The sequence below is a fragment of the Ceratotherium simum genome, chromosome 10 (assembly GCF_057802395.1).
Source record: "Ceratotherium simum simum isolate JZ-2026a chromosome 10, ASM5780239v1, whole genome shotgun sequence".
Taxonomy (NCBI): Eukaryota; Metazoa; Chordata; class Mammalia; order Perissodactyla; family Rhinocerotidae; genus Ceratotherium; species Ceratotherium simum.
The window spans coordinates 52,558,309-52,575,725 of NC_141909.1; the positions used below are offsets into that span (position 1 = coordinate 52,558,309).

Consider the following 17,417-nt stretch of genomic DNA (forward strand, 5'->3'; position numbering starts at 1 on the left):
TGAGAGGAACAGCTTCAAAGTCACAGGTTTGAACTTACCCTCCTGCTTTGCAATCATTCGAAAAGATGCTTTCTTGAAGCCCTCTCTACTGATATCAGAACTGCTGTCACTCAACTCACTGTCTCCTTTTCCACTATCTTGCACACTAAATTCATCTGGATTTGAATGCGTTCTGGAAGTGAAAAGAAAAGAATTACTCTGTTATCCATAAAAATGTACAAAACGTCAAACATATTGCTTAGAGATAACGATAAATACTCTGAAATTACCTTAAACTTGCAGCAGATTTATCCTCTCCACACAGACCAGGGAATGAAAAGACCTGAGACTGAACCCTATTTAAAAAGAGGGGTGGGAGCAGCAGTTAATAATATTCCACCCTTAGATATCAAAACTGACAGCGCGGGCACAGCATCCTTCACCTGGAATAAAAATCCATCCCTCATCCCTCATCTCATGAGGGAGATGATCTCAAATAAAAAATAAAGTCACTTGAAGTCCCAAAGCTGATCAGGCACTGAATTTTCATAACGCTGCCGGCATGAAAATCTACTACATGTTAATGAGGACACTAAGAGAGCTGGAGGTGTTCTACCTGAGCCCACGGGATCCCGCTCCTCTCTGAGATGAGAAGCACACTGTCCCCAGAGTGGGAAATCTCCGCAGACTCGCGCTCCCGAGCCTTGCGGAAATGGAAACGGGCGGTGTCTCCACGAAGAACCTCAGGTCGAAGCCCCCAGAGCCTGCTCCTGACGCTCTGCAACTTCCGTCAGCCCGGCCGCTCCTCGTGGCACACGCTCGGGCTGTGCTCATAAAGCTTCTTCGTCCGCGTCCTAGCCTCGCCTTGGCAGGAACGAGTCACGGTGACGACGGCCACCAGCAGAAGGCCGCAGCCGCTGACTGACCGAGACCACGGAGAGGTCAGGCCGCCGCTAGGCGCCACCCCGCGAGGCCCTCCCCTCCTTCGTTTGGCGGCGGCAACAGCAGTGACACCGGCACCACTTCTCCGCTAGGTGGCGCCGAGTCCGCGGGCACTAGCAGCAATGTGGCCGTGCAAGACAGGGCCGGCGGGCCTCCGTCCAGCACCACGACGACCGCCGTCAGCGGGCCGGCGGACTGCGGGGACAGGAGGCGCTGCAGGGACAGCTCACCCGTGGCCGGGTGTAGCGCTAGAGCCCCGGAACCGCCGTCGCTGCGAACAAGGGTGCAAGTCAGCTCGGCCGTGGGGCCTTCGTCCACGTCCCTTGCCTGCAGTCGAGTCGGCAGGTTGCCCAGGAGAGCACCCTAGGGCAGAGGCAGCTGGGCTGAGCCACTGAAGAGGGGCAGGCCCACCAGCTGAGGCGCGTGGTCGTTCTGGTCCTCCACAGGCGGGCGCACCACAGCCCGGTCCCAGCCGTCGAGGAACCTCCAGCCCCAGGTGCAGCTCTGCTGGTTCCTCCCGGTCAAAGCACCGTCGTGTGCGCAGCTCCCCAGCTGGAGGTGTCCACTCAGACGTAGGTGGACACGACATCCCCAGCGAGACCCACCTCCCCCTCCAGCAGTCGGTAGGTGACCTGGCCGTTGCGGCGGAGGTCACGGTCCCTGGCGGACACCGTGGGCTAATTAGGCGCCCGGGGCGGGGGGTGGGGGGTGGGAGGAAGGAGGTTGTTCTCACGCAGATACTTCGTACACCGGCCGCGTGAAGAGCGGCGCGTTGTCGTTCTCGTCGCTCACGCGTACTGTGTAGGGGCGCACTGTGCGCAGCGGGGGCGCGCCGCGGTCCTCCGCGACCAGTGTCAGGTTGTACTCGGCGATGCGCTCGCGGTCCAGGGACGCTGCGGTCACCACTAGGTAGCTGCCCGCGTAGGCCGGCTGCAGCCGGAAGTGCTCGTGCCCGTAGAGGGCGCAGCGCACCTGCCCATTGGCGCCCGAGTCCCTGTCCGAGGTGCTGACCAGCGCCACCAGGCTCTCGCGCGCCGCCCCCTCTGGCACCAGGGAGATGGCGCTGGCCTCTGGCGTCCCGGGCCCGGTAGACGAGGCCGCGTCCGCCCCTCCCAGAGCAGCGGCAGCGGCGGCGGCGGCGAAAGGTGAGGCGGCGGGCGCACCCGGGGCGGCCAGCGGGGTGATGGAGATGTCCGGCGCGTTGTCATTGACGTCGCGGATGCGCACGATGACCTTGCAGGTGGCGGCGCGAGGCCCGGGGCCGCGGTCCTGCGCCCGCACGTCCAGCTCGTAGGTGTCCTGGCGCTCGTAGTCCACTGGTCCGGCCAGCGTAAGGCGGCCGGAGCGCGGGTCGAGGCGGAAGAGGCGGCGCGCCTCGGGCGGGGTGCGGGCTCCGAAGGCGAACACCACGTCCCCGTTGGGGCCCTCGTCGGGGTCGGCCGCGTCCAGGTCGAGCAGCAGCGAGCCGACGGGCGCGTCCTCCGCCAGCTCCACTTCGGCCACCGCGCCCTGCGGGAAGGCCGGGCTGTGGTCGTTGGCGTCCAGCACGCGCACGCTGAGAGCGGCCGTGGCGGAGCGCGGCGGGCGGCCGCCGTCCTGGGCCACCAGCTCCAGGCTGTAGGCGGCCTGGCTCTCGCGGTCCAGCTCCTGCAGCAGCACCAGGTCGGCGCATTGGGCGCCGTCCACGCATGTCTCCACGGGGAAGGGGCTGTGCGGCTCCGCCAGGCGGACGCTTTGCAGCCGCTTGGCACCCACGTCCTCGTCCACTGGCACCTCCACGGGGATGCACGTGTCCACAGTTGTGCCCTCGGACACCTCCACAGGGATCTGGGCCCAGGGGAAGCACGGCTCGTGGTCGTTGACGTCCCTCACCTCTACCTCCACGTGCACGAGCTGGACCTGGTCTTGCGAGAAGCTGGCCACGTCGAAGGCCAGCAGTTACTGTAGGCCTGGCCACACGGCTGCTCGTGGTCCAGGCCTAAGTCCTGGATGATCAGCTGACTGTTGCCCTTATGCACCTGGAGCAGTAAGCTGTTGAACTAACTGCTTCATCAGGCAGAAACGGCCTAGCCCCTCGTGTGGGAGTTAAACAGGATGTGGTCGGATGGAACACCAAGGGGGCTTCTTCCTTATAGGTGAAGAAATGGACAGTTTCAGTACAAGACACTGACACAACCAGCAGCCACAGAAGCAGCAAGGACTCCAATCCAGCCCTGTGTAAAGTGTCGACGGGAAATCTGAGCCTCCAGCGAGATATCTTTGTTCCTCAAACAGGAAAAAGCCAATCGGAGGCTCTGCGCTCAGACTTCCAGCCCTCTCAAGCCCTCCTGAGTGCGCAGTCAGGAGACACTTGCCCTCTTAAATACATCTGATCACTAAACCCTCTGTGCTGGGTAATCTGCCCCAGGCCTAAGTGTACCTCTTCTGAACCCTATATGGGAGGTTACACAGAGAAGAAAATGCAAGTAAGCATCCATCCGGGCCAATCCGCAGAGTCTCCAGGCCTCCGGGTCACGTTGTTCCTCTAAAAGAGCTCACAGAAGGGCCTGGAGAGCTGATCGGTGGCCAGGGCAGTGCAGGGAGTCATTAAGATTCCTATAGAAGTTTGCACTATAAAAATGCCTCCTGCTTGCTTTTGCAGTGTGCTCGATTCTCACTTGGATAGTACAGTAGGAGCAAGGGAACCGCAGCCTCTTTATTCCTTCCTAAGCACACTTACATATTCCTTGGAGAGACAATTGCTCTTCTCTAACAATTTGAAACAAACACATACGTGCATCTTTTACCACTCACAGTTATCCATCTATGTTGGGTTATGATTTCCTATTTTGAAAGATTCTCAGGGAACGGCTTCTCCAGAGTTAGGCAATGTTTAATCAGGGAAGAACTGTTTTCCAAAGTAATCATTGCTGAATAGTTTCTCATAGCAAAGAAACTGTTAATGATGAAATTTCAGCCCCTTCGGCTCCTTTTGTGTTGGTAATTATTTATATGTAAGGAATCAGTGTCAGTCAGGGAGGTTTATCAACCACAAACCACTGTAAGGGATAGTTAAGGGTAAGAAAAAGATTTAGGGAAATATATTGCAGTCAATCTTGTTAGAAAATTGCTATAGACCAATTATTTTTTAAACGCCCTTGGCTGAAGAAAACCACGGGTGGCATGATAGGCTGAAGGCTAAAGAAACATTAAACCATCTGTCTAAAGCACAATAAATAGTCCTGTGTTAAGTTCTCTTTATGTGTGAAGTGTTCCAAATGCTAAACAGTCCCACATGTTAATGATGACATTGTGCCTCATCATGGAGTCATCATTAGGGCACAGTGTTCTTTAACCACTCATCTTGAATGAAATCAGTGAACAGGCTGAGGTATTAATATGACCAGGCCATTCCTGGCTCTTACACGATCTGTAATGTTGCTGATTCCTGCAGGGACATGTCAGTAAATGATTGTTTTTTCTTTCACTCTTTAGGAGTTGCATTTATTTTAGCTCCAGGACCTATGAATCCAGTTCTGAAACTGAGCCACCTTCGATGAGATCATTAATTTGCAGTGGCTTTAATTTAGTGGAGCATTTGGCAATGACTCTAATTATAAGTACCGATAACCAATACTGAGAAGTGCAGAGGGAAGCGTGTGTTGATTTTGGTCGAGTATTCTGAGATCCTAGAAAGAAAAAGTGCTTCATTTTGTTTACTTTAGATTTTTAATTTTGCCTGATGAGGCATTAGTCTGAGGAAGCAAAAAACTCTACTTCGATTTAGTGAGACCAGATTTTTTTTTTTTAAGCCGATATCAATGGCAGAAAATTTGCTTTCTTTCTTAGAACTGGGTAGCCCAAGGAAGCAGCTGGTTATTCAGCCTCTGGGTCTCAGGGAAGACAAAAGGATCTGATCCTTCCACCCAACTTCTAATTCCTAGATGCCCCTTTACTGAAGTCTGAAAACTGATTCAGCAGATGCCTTTAAAAAGGCAGATGCTTCCATGCATGTTATCCAGGAGAGGGACCCATTTAACCACAGTCTGAGTCTCATCCCTTCCTCTTCTCTTCCCTCATCTCACACAATCTCTGCCCGGCCTGGCTCTGCTAGTCTTTAGCATTATGGTTGCCGTTCATGATCCGAAAAACTGCTCAGCATACTAAAAATGAAGAATAGTCCGTGACTTTATCTACAGAATATCAAAAGATCCAGATCAAACATGAAAAAGACAAGCAATCAAACACATTACCTCCACAATGCTAAACATCTGGACACTTATGTTTGGAAACATCCAGCTATGATGTTTAAATGCTTGATTGCATTTTCCCCCACTTTTCCTCCAGCTGTTTGGCAGCAAGTAGACCATCTAGGAAAAGGAATAAGCTATATTGTTAGTGATTCATTATTACCATTAGCATTGTTTCCTAGTAAACAACCACCTTATTAAAACACTGCTTTATGAATGAAGGACAGCTGGAGTTTTGGAAAAGAGACATTTTCTGAGGCAAAAATCAGTTCTGTGCCAGTAGAGTGACAAGCTGAATAATATAGAAGCTGTATGATTTGTCCCCCTGGGGATGTGTCATCAAGAAGCTGTGTTTACAGCCCTGAGCTGCTGGTGCACTCATGTTCCATTCTGTTGACTCTGTTAGATAAAAATCTGTCTCAATATTAAAAGCATTGTGGCAGAAATTTGCTTTATGTTGCTTGTTTTCCCATTTGCCTGCATATTGCCAAACTAGAAGTCCATAAAATGTAGTTTTGATCTCCGTTGGAATCAAACATAAAGCAAAGCAAACAATGGGAACAGGAGACTGCCACCACCCCAGGAAGACCAAAATGGGAAGAAAGCAGCAATTTGGTCCTCTCACTCAGTTTAGTTTTAAAGGAGGTGAGGGGAGAGGATTTTGGTGAACTCCCTACAGTGTTTAGTTTTGTTCCTAAAACAAAAGCACTAAGCACGCCAGTGTTCCCCCAAAATGCCAGGAAACCAGATCTGTAAAATAGATTTGCGTTGCAGTCATTGCAATAAAGGAGTTTCTGTTTTGCTGAACCCATAAAACCAGAGTGTCCCTTTACACACTAAAGCACGCTGTACATAAACTAAAGTAGATTTCACCATAAATGTGGGGGAAAAATGATCCCCTAATTCAGAATAGTGCCTGTGCCTTTGCATATTTCCCCTTTCCTGTTACATATAACTAATAACATATGTTTGGGGAAAAAAATGAAGCCACAGGAAAGTTCCTAATGTGCAAATTTGGCTGGATTATGGCATCCACGCATCGAGGTGAGCATCAACTTTATAGGACCTTGAACTAATACTTCTCTAGCCCAGAAACAGTTCTTGTGCCATTTAGAACAAATCACTCTATGTACTATACTGAGACTCATTTTCATTTCTCAACTGAACAAACATTCTGAAGACGAATGAACAAAATACTATCAAGTGCAATGTTGCTGTCTTCAAGGAGTAAGTTCTAGAAATTGAAGCTATTAAGACTGCTTGAAAGAAAACAAATCAACCTAACAGCTGGGTTTTTTTTTTTCTTTTTTAAAATCATACCTTGAAAAACCTAAAGTCAATCTTTAGCAGTATGAGTCCCCAAAATAGAGAAATTATTTTAAGTTATCTCATAAGAAGTAACATTATCTCACATTCCTGTTAACCCATTGCATAATCAATTTGTTGTTAGGTCTTGATTGTGCAGTGATTTAAAGGAAAAGTTATCAGCAAATTGCTTGTCTTTTTTGTAAAATGATTTCAGGGAAAATAATTCAGCCCTGAAGTCAGCCAAAATACCATCTACAAGCATAGCACAGAAACAAATATATTTTATCAAGTACTTAAGTGCTTTAACCTAGAAAAAATCACAGAGAACCACTAATCACAAATTCTCCTTAACATAAAACAAGGATTTAAATGATATAATCTTCACTTAGAAAAAAGTTTCCCATAGGATCATTATGTTAATAAAGATATTATCAAAACTATGTAATTTTAAAATACTACATAAAACTATTTTTTAAACTGCTGATTTTATTAGTCTAGCTGTATGAAGGAAATTAAGTTAAATCAATGAACAATGAAAAGTATTTTACCTTTTTGGCTCAGGGATGCCTCAAACCCCAAGTGAGCCAGTAAATTGACTTTGGTACTTGGCTTCAATCATTGGCTCAAGGCTCATACTTTGTATTCTTACGCCCCTGTAGGGAAGAAGCCTGCCCTCTACTAGAGAATGCAGCAAAGCAAGAGAAGAATAAAAGAATAAAGACTAAGAGGAAACTTTTCATCAGTGTCTTAATTTATCTTCGTCTCTCTTCCTCCTAGTTGAACCTCTGTATTCCCACTCTACACAAAAGCTTATGTCCGCCAGTAATCAGAGCACTTTCAGGCCCTTTATCAACAGATACTTGATCAAGTATTGGTGATACAATAAAGCTCATAGCCTTGTAGAAGAAAATACACTAAAAAAAATAAAACCATCAGAATTCAGCAAAGGTCACAAATGCCAAATGACGTGGAGAAAGTTATATCAAGTGCAGACAAGAAGTGATCTCAGAGTTTAAAGGTAAAAGCACAGTCAGCCAGAACTGCCAGGGGTGGAGAGAACCTGGGGGTGATATGAACAAGCTGTGGAGAAGGGCAAGCACAGAGCCTTTTACAGGGATTACGTAGATCAGTTGATTGGAGTGGATGGTTTAAGGAGGACACTATGAGGACAAGTTTGAATGGATGACACAGTTAAAGAAGACCTTGATGCTAAGCTAAAGAGTTCAGATACTTTTAAGGCAGCAGAGAGAAAGCACTGAAGTTTGTGGAGCAAAGGATCATTGACATGTATTCTATTATGACAAATAATGTAACCGATTGCCTTCCCTGAACATTGGTGAAATCCTCGAAGAGGATTGTGTTTTAGTTGAAGTTTTAAAGCATGATCCAGCACAACTGGCTTATCATAAATATTTGTCAAATAAGTGATCAAGGCAGTGTTGTATGGTATACAACTTCTGCCTACCTCAAAACCCACCTGGTAGCAGAGTGAATTAAAGAGAGACTGGAAGCAAGGAGCAGACCAGTTGAGGTGCTCCTACAATCTAGGCACAAGATGTTAAAGTCCTGAACAATGAGGTGGAAGAAGTATAGGGTGAAAACCTGAGGACCATTGCAAAGAAAGAATTAGTAGGGCTTCATGACAGATAAGCTGTAGAGGATGGATAAGATGGAACAAATAAATGATTCTAAAGCTATTGGATGGCTTAAAGATGTGTCACGCTTTCTCAGTATCCCAAAATACTAAGAAATACAGTATTCCCAAATACAACTCCCACAGGCTCTTGCTACTTACCAGATGAATGACCAAACGTGGAAGACTTTTTCTCCATGAACCTCAACGTCTTTAGGGAAGAATGCCTATCTTGAAGGGTTGCTTTGAGGTTTAAGTGAGAAAATGCGGGAAGAGCAAAAAGCCCACTTTGTGGGGTCTCAAAAGACAACTGCATCCTTTGTTGCAGGTATTTGCATATCACTTTGTGATTAATTTACTTAAAAGTATATTTCCTACCCCCATTATGAGTCCTTCCAGGTGTTAACCATGTCATTATTCAATTTGTATCCGAGCGCCCAGTACATTGCCTACCACATGAAAGGGGCTCATTAATATTTGCGGAATAGTTGTGAGGGTGCCACCACCCTATGCTACTTCTGTGTAATTCTTACCACATTACATCATCTGGATTCTAAACCAGAAAACTGGCTAAGGGATCATAAGGTTAGTATATGGAACTTGTATATTATGTGAGACTTCTGCAATAAGTGAGACTTAATGAATAGTATGCAAGACATGGTGCAGCCACATGTAGCAAAACTGGTCTCTTGTCAGTTTCAGCACTGGCCTATGAGGGCATATAGGACATCTGTTGTTTTTGCTTGCTCAGCGTCTAATTTTCTTTTGAGAAACCATCTCTCCACCAAATCAATTAATGTGAGTGGGGTATGACAGATGCCCCCACCCTTGGTGCAGGATAGCCACATGACCCAGGCTTATCCAAACTAAAATATTCCATCCTCCCAGCTACAGTGATTAATTCAGGTAGGTGCATGCTTCCCAACCCAAGCCAGTCAGGGCCATTGGGCATCAGCTGCAGGATTATTGCTGCAATTACCAAAAAAGGGATATTTTTTCTTCTGGAGTTGCTGAGCTAAGAAGATGTAAGCTGGGATGTCAACCACCAGGTTGGGAGTGCTTGCCTGAGTATAAAGCTAACATTTTTCAAAGAAAAGCTGAGATGGCACTGAACACATAGATCTAACCATGCCTGATCTCCCACTGATCTTTTCATTTAAGTATAACAGCAAGCTCCCCTTTTATGTTCAAGTCAATTAGTGGTTGGATTTCTGTTCTTTGTCCCCTAAACAAACATAATGAATTCTAAAATTGAGAAAGGAATTGTAAGTCACAGACTCTAAAATGTGTAGTTGGCTGAGGGGATCCAGGTGAGGAAGTCCATGGAGACCTATCTATAATAAATAAAGAGGTTGACCTACATTCTTGTTATGTGTTTTCACAGCTGCTGGTAAACCATTACTCATATTTTTGGATTCAGATCATGTGTCTATTAAAGCTGAAGAGTAGGGGGTCAGGGATTGGAATGGCTTGACTACATTTATGAGAAAAAGATAATCTCAAATTGAAGATGGTCCCTCTGAGCACAGAAAGGGAAGAAAATATAATGTCATTAAAACAGTCCCTTTCTGACTAGGGCTAATAATCCAAGAAGGCTTAAAGTTGGCAATCTTGGCAAATTTTAAGGGTAGAAAAAGCAAAATTTTCTCCACCAAACTAAAGTTCATGCAAAAAAACAAAGACAAAAACTAATCAGGAAAATAACATTGAGATTTCACAGAGCGTTGAGCCCCCCTGTCCCTCTCAAATTTCCCTCAAGTCTGGAATATCCAAGTTAAGAAAAATGACATCCACCCTTGGGATGCAACCTGGGAGCAAAGGGGCATATATTAGCTGTGACGCCCACCCCAAGAAATTGTTCTGAATAGCCCTGGAGAGGCCCAAGGGGAAGTTATTGAAGCTGAGAGCTAAGGGCATGAACAGAGAATCTCGGGCTGTTGCTAGGAGATGGAAATCCCTGGGCTGGAAGTAAATTGAGCACTGTCTCCAGCTTTGATTGTGGAGTTGATCAAATGCAAATAAATACTAAACTTTCACTGGCAAACAAGGGACTGAGATTCCTGAACATCCAATAAAAAATGGCCTGTTACTTTGGTAAAGTGCCTGGCATATCATCCCAGTGACCAACTCAGATGTGGTCACAAAGGACAAAGGCTAAGAAAGATCATCCTTGTGACCAGAATTGAGGAAGCCACCTTGGCTGGTCTAGGATCACACACCGCAGTCAGGGTAGGGAGTCCTTGCATCTTCTGGCCAACAGGATATGCTTATGTGCTGTAGACAATGGCCATTGAGTGTGGTTTCCCTTTTCCAGATGGAGTTTTTTAATTGCAATTATTTGTCATTAGATGTGTTGGGGAATATTAAGTGTATCAGATAGGTTGTCAGATCATGAGCAGTTATACCCAACCCTGACCGAAAGCAATGCAAATCTTCCCAAGATCTGACTTGTTACAGGACCCAGCAATTATATCTTATATCAGTCTTCAAGCTTCCTTAAGGGAACTGATTAAGTCACCAACTGGTGGGCACAAAGAATGTCCTAGCTAGCAGGGTCCAAGGTACAGGAGCAGAAAGTTTGACTATTTATCTTTCCCCTTTTCCCTCTAGCTTACCCTCCCTGATATGTGTAGGCATCCCAATATGAAACATCCCGTGTCCAGCTGTACTTATCTCTCCCTTGTCTTTGTCTCTCAACCAGCCATTGGATGTCTTTGTTGACTCATTTTGTTTCTGTAACACTGCTGTCAGCCTGCAGATGAAGATTCCATTCAGTTGATTCACATGCCCTTCCAACATCGTCTCTCTTCTCCTTTTAATCCAACGCAGACAAGGCTCACCCTCATTCCTGAGAATTCACCTCTTATCTGTTTCTCTTGTTTCTGGCGGCTTTATCTATTTCTCTTATTCAGGACAGCTGACAGCTTTACAAAATAGCTTCTGTCTCTCACGAAACCTCATCAAAGGAGCCTAGGGGAAGGAATTTGAGGTCCCTTCTCAGAGTGAGGGCAAAGGAGGGCCTCACCAATGCAAAATACAGTGGGACAATACTTCATCTGCTTGCTCCATCTATTCCTGAAGGACAAAGTTGTGTAGGCTTTTAAATCTCCTAGGTCAATTTAACCATCCAACCCTTGGCAGTGAATGGGTGACAGGAGTAGAGTTCTCAAGTGTTCCTATTTGCCATCAGGATTTACTCCATTCTCTTTTAATAACCTCCGTAAATTTAATACCTATTAATAATATATTTATTTGGTAGTGTGAAGATGAAAGGAAATATGTAAAGGAACTACATATTACACAAAGGTTAAGTTCTAAATTTATCACAAAACTTAAATACTTTATCAATTTAAAGGGGCTATTAAATAAAAATGATCATTACATCATCTCCTGATGAAAAACTTCTCGTTATCCCCACTACCTTGAGAACAATATATAGCTCGTAGACCCTCCATGAATTCACGCTACCTATCTTCCCACTACTCACCATCTTGCACTCCACAGTTTATGCTATTTGCGAGATTTCCCTGGAACTGCTTTATTCATTGCCACTGCTGTGCCTTTGCTCATGCTGTTCCCTGTGCCTACAGTGCTGTTGCTTCTGTGTGTGCTGTTGAAATGCTATATGTTCTTTAAAGCAATGCTTTTCAGACATTAATGTGCCTGCACCTCACCTGAGGATCTTATTAAAAGGCAGATTATGAGCCAGTAGGTCTAGGGTAGGGCCTGAGATTCTGCATCTCTAACAAGCTCCCAGGCGATGCCATTGCTGCACCTCCATGGCTGCTCTTTGAGAAACAAGGCTTGAGAGTTTATTCGAAGGTGCGCTCTTTGGGGAAGCATCTTCTTCCTGCCTCAGCTATGATGCATCACTCCCACTGCACGCCTTCCAGCACTAATTAGACTTACCCCACTGTTGCCATCCTGCCTTACCTTAGAGCTAGACTCCCAAATAAAATTATGATCTGGCAGAATTCTTGTAAGCTTAGTTGTATACTTTTATGTCGTAAGAAGGGCCCATCATACTGTTATAAATCCCGATAGTGTCGTGCTCAGAGTGGTTGTTGTTTAATAAGCATGGCTGACTGAGACTAGACTGGATACGCTAGCATTGCTGCAGAGTGTCTCCTTTAAAGGGAACATTTATGATAGACCCAGCACAGGCATCATGGGCAACCTCCTGGACACTGCATAGGGCAGTGGGCAAGAGTGGGCAGACGACTTAGGTTTGAATCCTAGCACAACCATGTCCTAACAATGTGGCTTTGGACAACTCACCTTAACTCCCTAAGTCTCAGTTTTGTTCTCTTGTATAAAATAGCAACAATAATACTACTTTGCAGGACTATTTTAAGGTTTAAGTCAAGGCACAGCTGTAAATGAGATGGGGTTTGTTAAGCACTATGCTTACACTTGCATTGTAAGTGATCTGTAATAAACAGGAACTTTTATTATTAGCTGGAGTGACAGTTCTTTAAGGTTACCATGAATATTCTAACCCAGGTTTTAGATTCCTTTAATCATAATTTGAGGGCTGTTCAACACCTCCACTGTGACCTCACTACTCTCTCTAAAGCTGAATAGCAATAGCAAATACAGTCTGTAAGGGTTAATAACCACCAATTGCTGCCTCCTTCCTGTATGTTAAAGCTAAGAATATGCCAATTCCAACTGTAGAAATTAACATAAAAGGTTGCTAAAATATAGCCCATAAGGTTACCACAGCAACCGCTAGATGTCCTCTTTAGATTGTCCCTCTGCTTCACATCCTATTAGAGAAGGAGCCATAAAGTAGGTACATTCACCCATCTACTAAATAATTGGCTCACATACGGTTTTAAAGACTAATCATAACCATTCATGCATCAACATAACAAGATATGCAACAGCAGCACATATTTTTAAATGCACACTGTAAAGGGACAAGACTTCCTGAATATTTAATTTCTTCTTTCTTTTATTTATCTGTTACTATAGCCTTTTTCTTTAAAATTAGTGAATCACAATTAACCTTGCTTTATTTGGGGAAAAGATTATTTTATTTTGACAGCTATTCCTGTCTTATAACCAATATAATGCATGCCTAATGTGAAAAACACAGAAAACCTCACTTTAAAAAAAAATCTGCAATTCCACTATTCAAACATAACAGCTGTCAACATTTATATATATATATAATATATAATATTAAATATACATACTAATATATATACTACATATAATATTCTCTCTATGTATATTTATTATCTATCTCCTTCTCTCTATATATATACACATATATGTGTATATATATAACAAAAATTATATTTGTAAATATTACCTGCATCCTGCTTTTGAATGTGGCCTATTCTTTTCCTCTTAGCCCTTTATTGTGAAAATTTTTTCATGTTAATAAAGAGTCTTGTATGATATCATTTTAACAGTTGCTTGATGTCAAATACCCTATGCATATACCATAATTTAACCATCCCTTTGCTGTTAAACATTGTGTTTGTTAGGGTTATATTTGGCTATTTGTGACAGAGAAATTCAAATCAGTGGCTTAAACTACATTGGAGTTTATTTTCTTTCGTGCAAAACAAGTCTCAAGGCTTGCATGGTGATTCCCACAGTGCCAGGTGCAGACCCCTGTCTTGCTATTCCTACATCCTTAGAGTGTTGCCTCATGTTCCAAAATGTGTGCTTCAAATCCAACTATTACATCCACAGTCCAGTAAGCCAGAAGGGACAAGGTCAAAGAAAAGCATACTCCTTTAAGGAAACTTCTTAGAAGTCATATACACTTCCAATGGCCACAAAGTAGCCGTAAGAGAGGGCAGAGGTATCCAATGCTTTATTGGGTGGCTATGTTCCCATCTGTAAACCAGGGTTCTTATTGCTAAGGAACAAGAGACATGATGATGGAGGAAAAACAACAATCTCTGACATAGACATTTAACTTCTTTCCAATATCTTGTTATTGTTAATAATGCTGTGATGAACAACCTTGCACATGTATCTGTACATACACATCTCTGATAATTTCCTTGGGATAAATTCCCAGAAAAGTAATTGCTCAGTCCAAAGATATGCCAGACTTTAAGAGTTTTGATACTTATTGCCAAACTGCTCTCCAGAAATATTGTACCAGTTTCTACTCTCATTGGCAATGCAGGTTGGGGACAGAAAATGCTATTATAAGATTCAATTTAATTTGACTGTTCAAAGATTCCATACCTCCTGCAAGGAAGATAAAGATCCCCACACCTCCGGAAAGCTAGCGATTGAGAAGATTTCAGAAAAAACTCAGTGCCAACTGAAAAAGCCTTTTTCTATTTAATAACATCAAAGGAAGTGCAACTTAAGGCCTAGCAATGGAAAGGACATTGTTAGCTTTGGTTATTGAAAGTATCTTAAAGGGATGCATGAGAAGACGAACAGCATAGTATAGTGGAAAGAGCATTGGATTTAGTGCCAAGATATCTGAGTTTGAATCCCAGTTTCCACTTTACTATGATTCTAGGCAAGCTATTTAACCTCTCAGGCTCATTTTCTCTAATATAAAAATGGGACAATTAATGCCTCTCTCTCCTGCTTTTGTAAAGTTTGATTTTGTTAATGTGAAAAGGTTTAATCATAGTTGTATTTGCCTTGAAACTTGCACTCTCCTTAAATTTTATGATATTGCAATTCAATATTTTATATCCTCATAACTGGATGGAGATGAGTAATAAATTGTCTTCAATAAAAAGAACGATTCAATAAGACATTCCTCAAGGCTTTTTGTTGTTGTTGCTATTGTTGTTGTTTTGTTATTTTTATCATTAAAGGACTTTAGTTTTTTTAAATTATTTTTATTAAAGCATCATTTACTTACAGTAAAATGCATTCGTTTTAAGTCTACATCTCAATGAGTTTTCACAAATGTAAACACTGTGAAATCACCACCTCAATCAAGATGTAGAATGGTTCCATCAGCCCTAGAAAGTTCTCTCAGTGCCACTTTGCCGTCAGTTCCACTCCAGGCAACCCCTGATCTGAATCGTATCACTATACATTAGTTTTACCTGTTTTCAAATTTTATATAAATGGAATCATACAACACGTACTCTTTTGTGTCTTTCTTCTTTCACTCAGTGTAATATTTTTTGAGATACATCTATGTTGTTCTGTGCATTTCATTTTTGTTTGTTTTATTGCCGAGTATTATTCTATTGTATGAATATACTACCCTTGTTTATCATTCACCTGGGTGAACATTCAAGTTGCTTGCAATTTTTAGCTCTTATGAATAAAGCCACTCTGAACATTAGTATACAAAAGTCTTTTGGTGGACGTGTTTTTTTTTATTTTGATGGAATGAGGGATAAATACCTATAAGTGCAACGCTAAAGTATATAATAAGTGCATGTTTAATTTTATAAGAAACTGACAAACCATTTCCATAATGGTTGTGCCATTTTACATTCCACCAGCAGTGTATGAAAATTCCAGTTGCTCCACATCCTCACCTACATTTTACACTCATAGTCTTTAAATCTTTACACTCAGGTATGTGTGAAGTGGGATCTCACTGTGGTTTTAACTCGCATTTCCCTGATGAATAATGATATTGAACATCTTTTCATATCCTTGCAGCCGTTTCTATATTTTTTTTGGTGCAGTGTTTGTTCAAGTTTTTTTCCTGTTTTAATGGATTATCTTCCTTATTATTAAGGTGTATACGTTCTTTGTATATTTTATTTTGTGGGGTAAGTCTATTTCCCCTTTTTAAGAGTTGTTTGCATTCTTACTGTTGAGTTGTAAGAGTTTTTTTATATATTCTGATTACAAGTTCTTTGTCAGATGTATGATTCATGAATATTTTTCCCAGCTTATGGATTACCTTTTCATTTTCTTAATGGCAAATTTTAAAGAAGTTTTTAATTTTGGTGAACTTCAAATTATCATTTTTAAACTTGATACTTAGTGCTTTTTGTGTCTTATCTAGGAAAATTTTGACTATCCTAAGATTACACAGTTTTTTTTCACCTTATCTTCTAGAAGTTTTATAGTTTTAGCTTTGAGATTTAGATCTGTGATTTATTTTGAGTTAATTTCTCTGTGTGGTATGGACTGGGGGCCGAGGTTTACTTTTCTTCATATCGATAGCCAGTTGTCCCAGTACCATTTGTTGAAAAGACTGTCCCTTCCCCATTGAATTATCTTGTTGCTTTTGTCAAAATGAATTGATCATAGACATGAGGGTCTATTTCTGAATTCTCTATTTTGTTCCATTGATTATATGCCTACCCTTCTGACAATTCCGTATTATCTTGATTACTGTAGCATTTATAAAAGTTCATGAAACCAGGTAGTATAAGTCTTCCAACTTTGTTTTTCTTTTTCTTTTTCTTTTTTTTATGCAGAAGATCAGCCCTGAGCTAACATCTGCCAGTCCTCCTCTTTTTGCTGAGGAAGACTGGCCCTGGGCTAACATCCTTGCCCATCTTCCTCCACTTTATATGGGACGCCGCCACAGCATGGCTTGACAAGCGGTGTGTCGGTGCATGCCAGGGATCCGAACCCCGGGCCGCCATAGTGGAGCGTGTGCACTTAACCACTATGCCACCAGGCTGGACCTGTTTTTCTTTTTTAAATTTGTTTTGACTATTCTAGTTCTTTTTCATTTCTGTGTAAGTGTTAGAATCAGCTTCTCAACTTCTACAAAAATTACTTCTGCAATTTTGCTTGGAATTGCATTGAATCCATGTTTCAATTTGGGGAAAATGAACATGTTGACAATATTGAGTCCACTAATCCATGAACATGGTATATCCCTTTATTTAGAATTTTAAAAATTTCTCTCAGGAGTCTTTATTGTTTTCATTATACAAGTCTTTTATGTCTTTTTTAAAATTTATTTTAAAGTATTTTATGTTTTTTGATACTATCCTAAGTAATTTTTTAATATTTATTTTATAGTTTTTTGTAGTTAATATATAGAAATACAGTTGTTTTTTCACTTAGATGTATCCTGAAACATTACTAAATTCATTCATTAATTCTAGTTGTTTCTTATTTGTTTATTTGTTTTTCATAGATTCCTTAGGTTTTTCTATCATGTCATTTGTGAATAGAGACAATCTTCTCAATCTTTAGCCGTTTTATTCCCTTTTCTTGCTTTATCTCACTGGCTAGATCCTTCTGTACAATATTGAATAGAAGACATATAATCAGTCTTAGAGAACAGCATTTAGTGTTTCACAAGTAACTATGATATTTGTTATAGATATATTTAATATACTCTTTATCAATTTTGGAAACTTTTCTTTTCCTAATTTGCTGAGAGATTTTATCATATGTGA

At 42.5% G+C, this 17,417-nt stretch overlaps 1 pseudogene; it reads right to left on the reverse strand.

The window, feature by feature from the left end:
* Positions 1–921: 921 nt before the first annotated feature.
* LOC101402109 (protocadherin-8-like) overlaps positions 922–17,417 on the reverse strand; it is a 46,876-nt pseudogene continuing 30,380 nt past the window's right edge.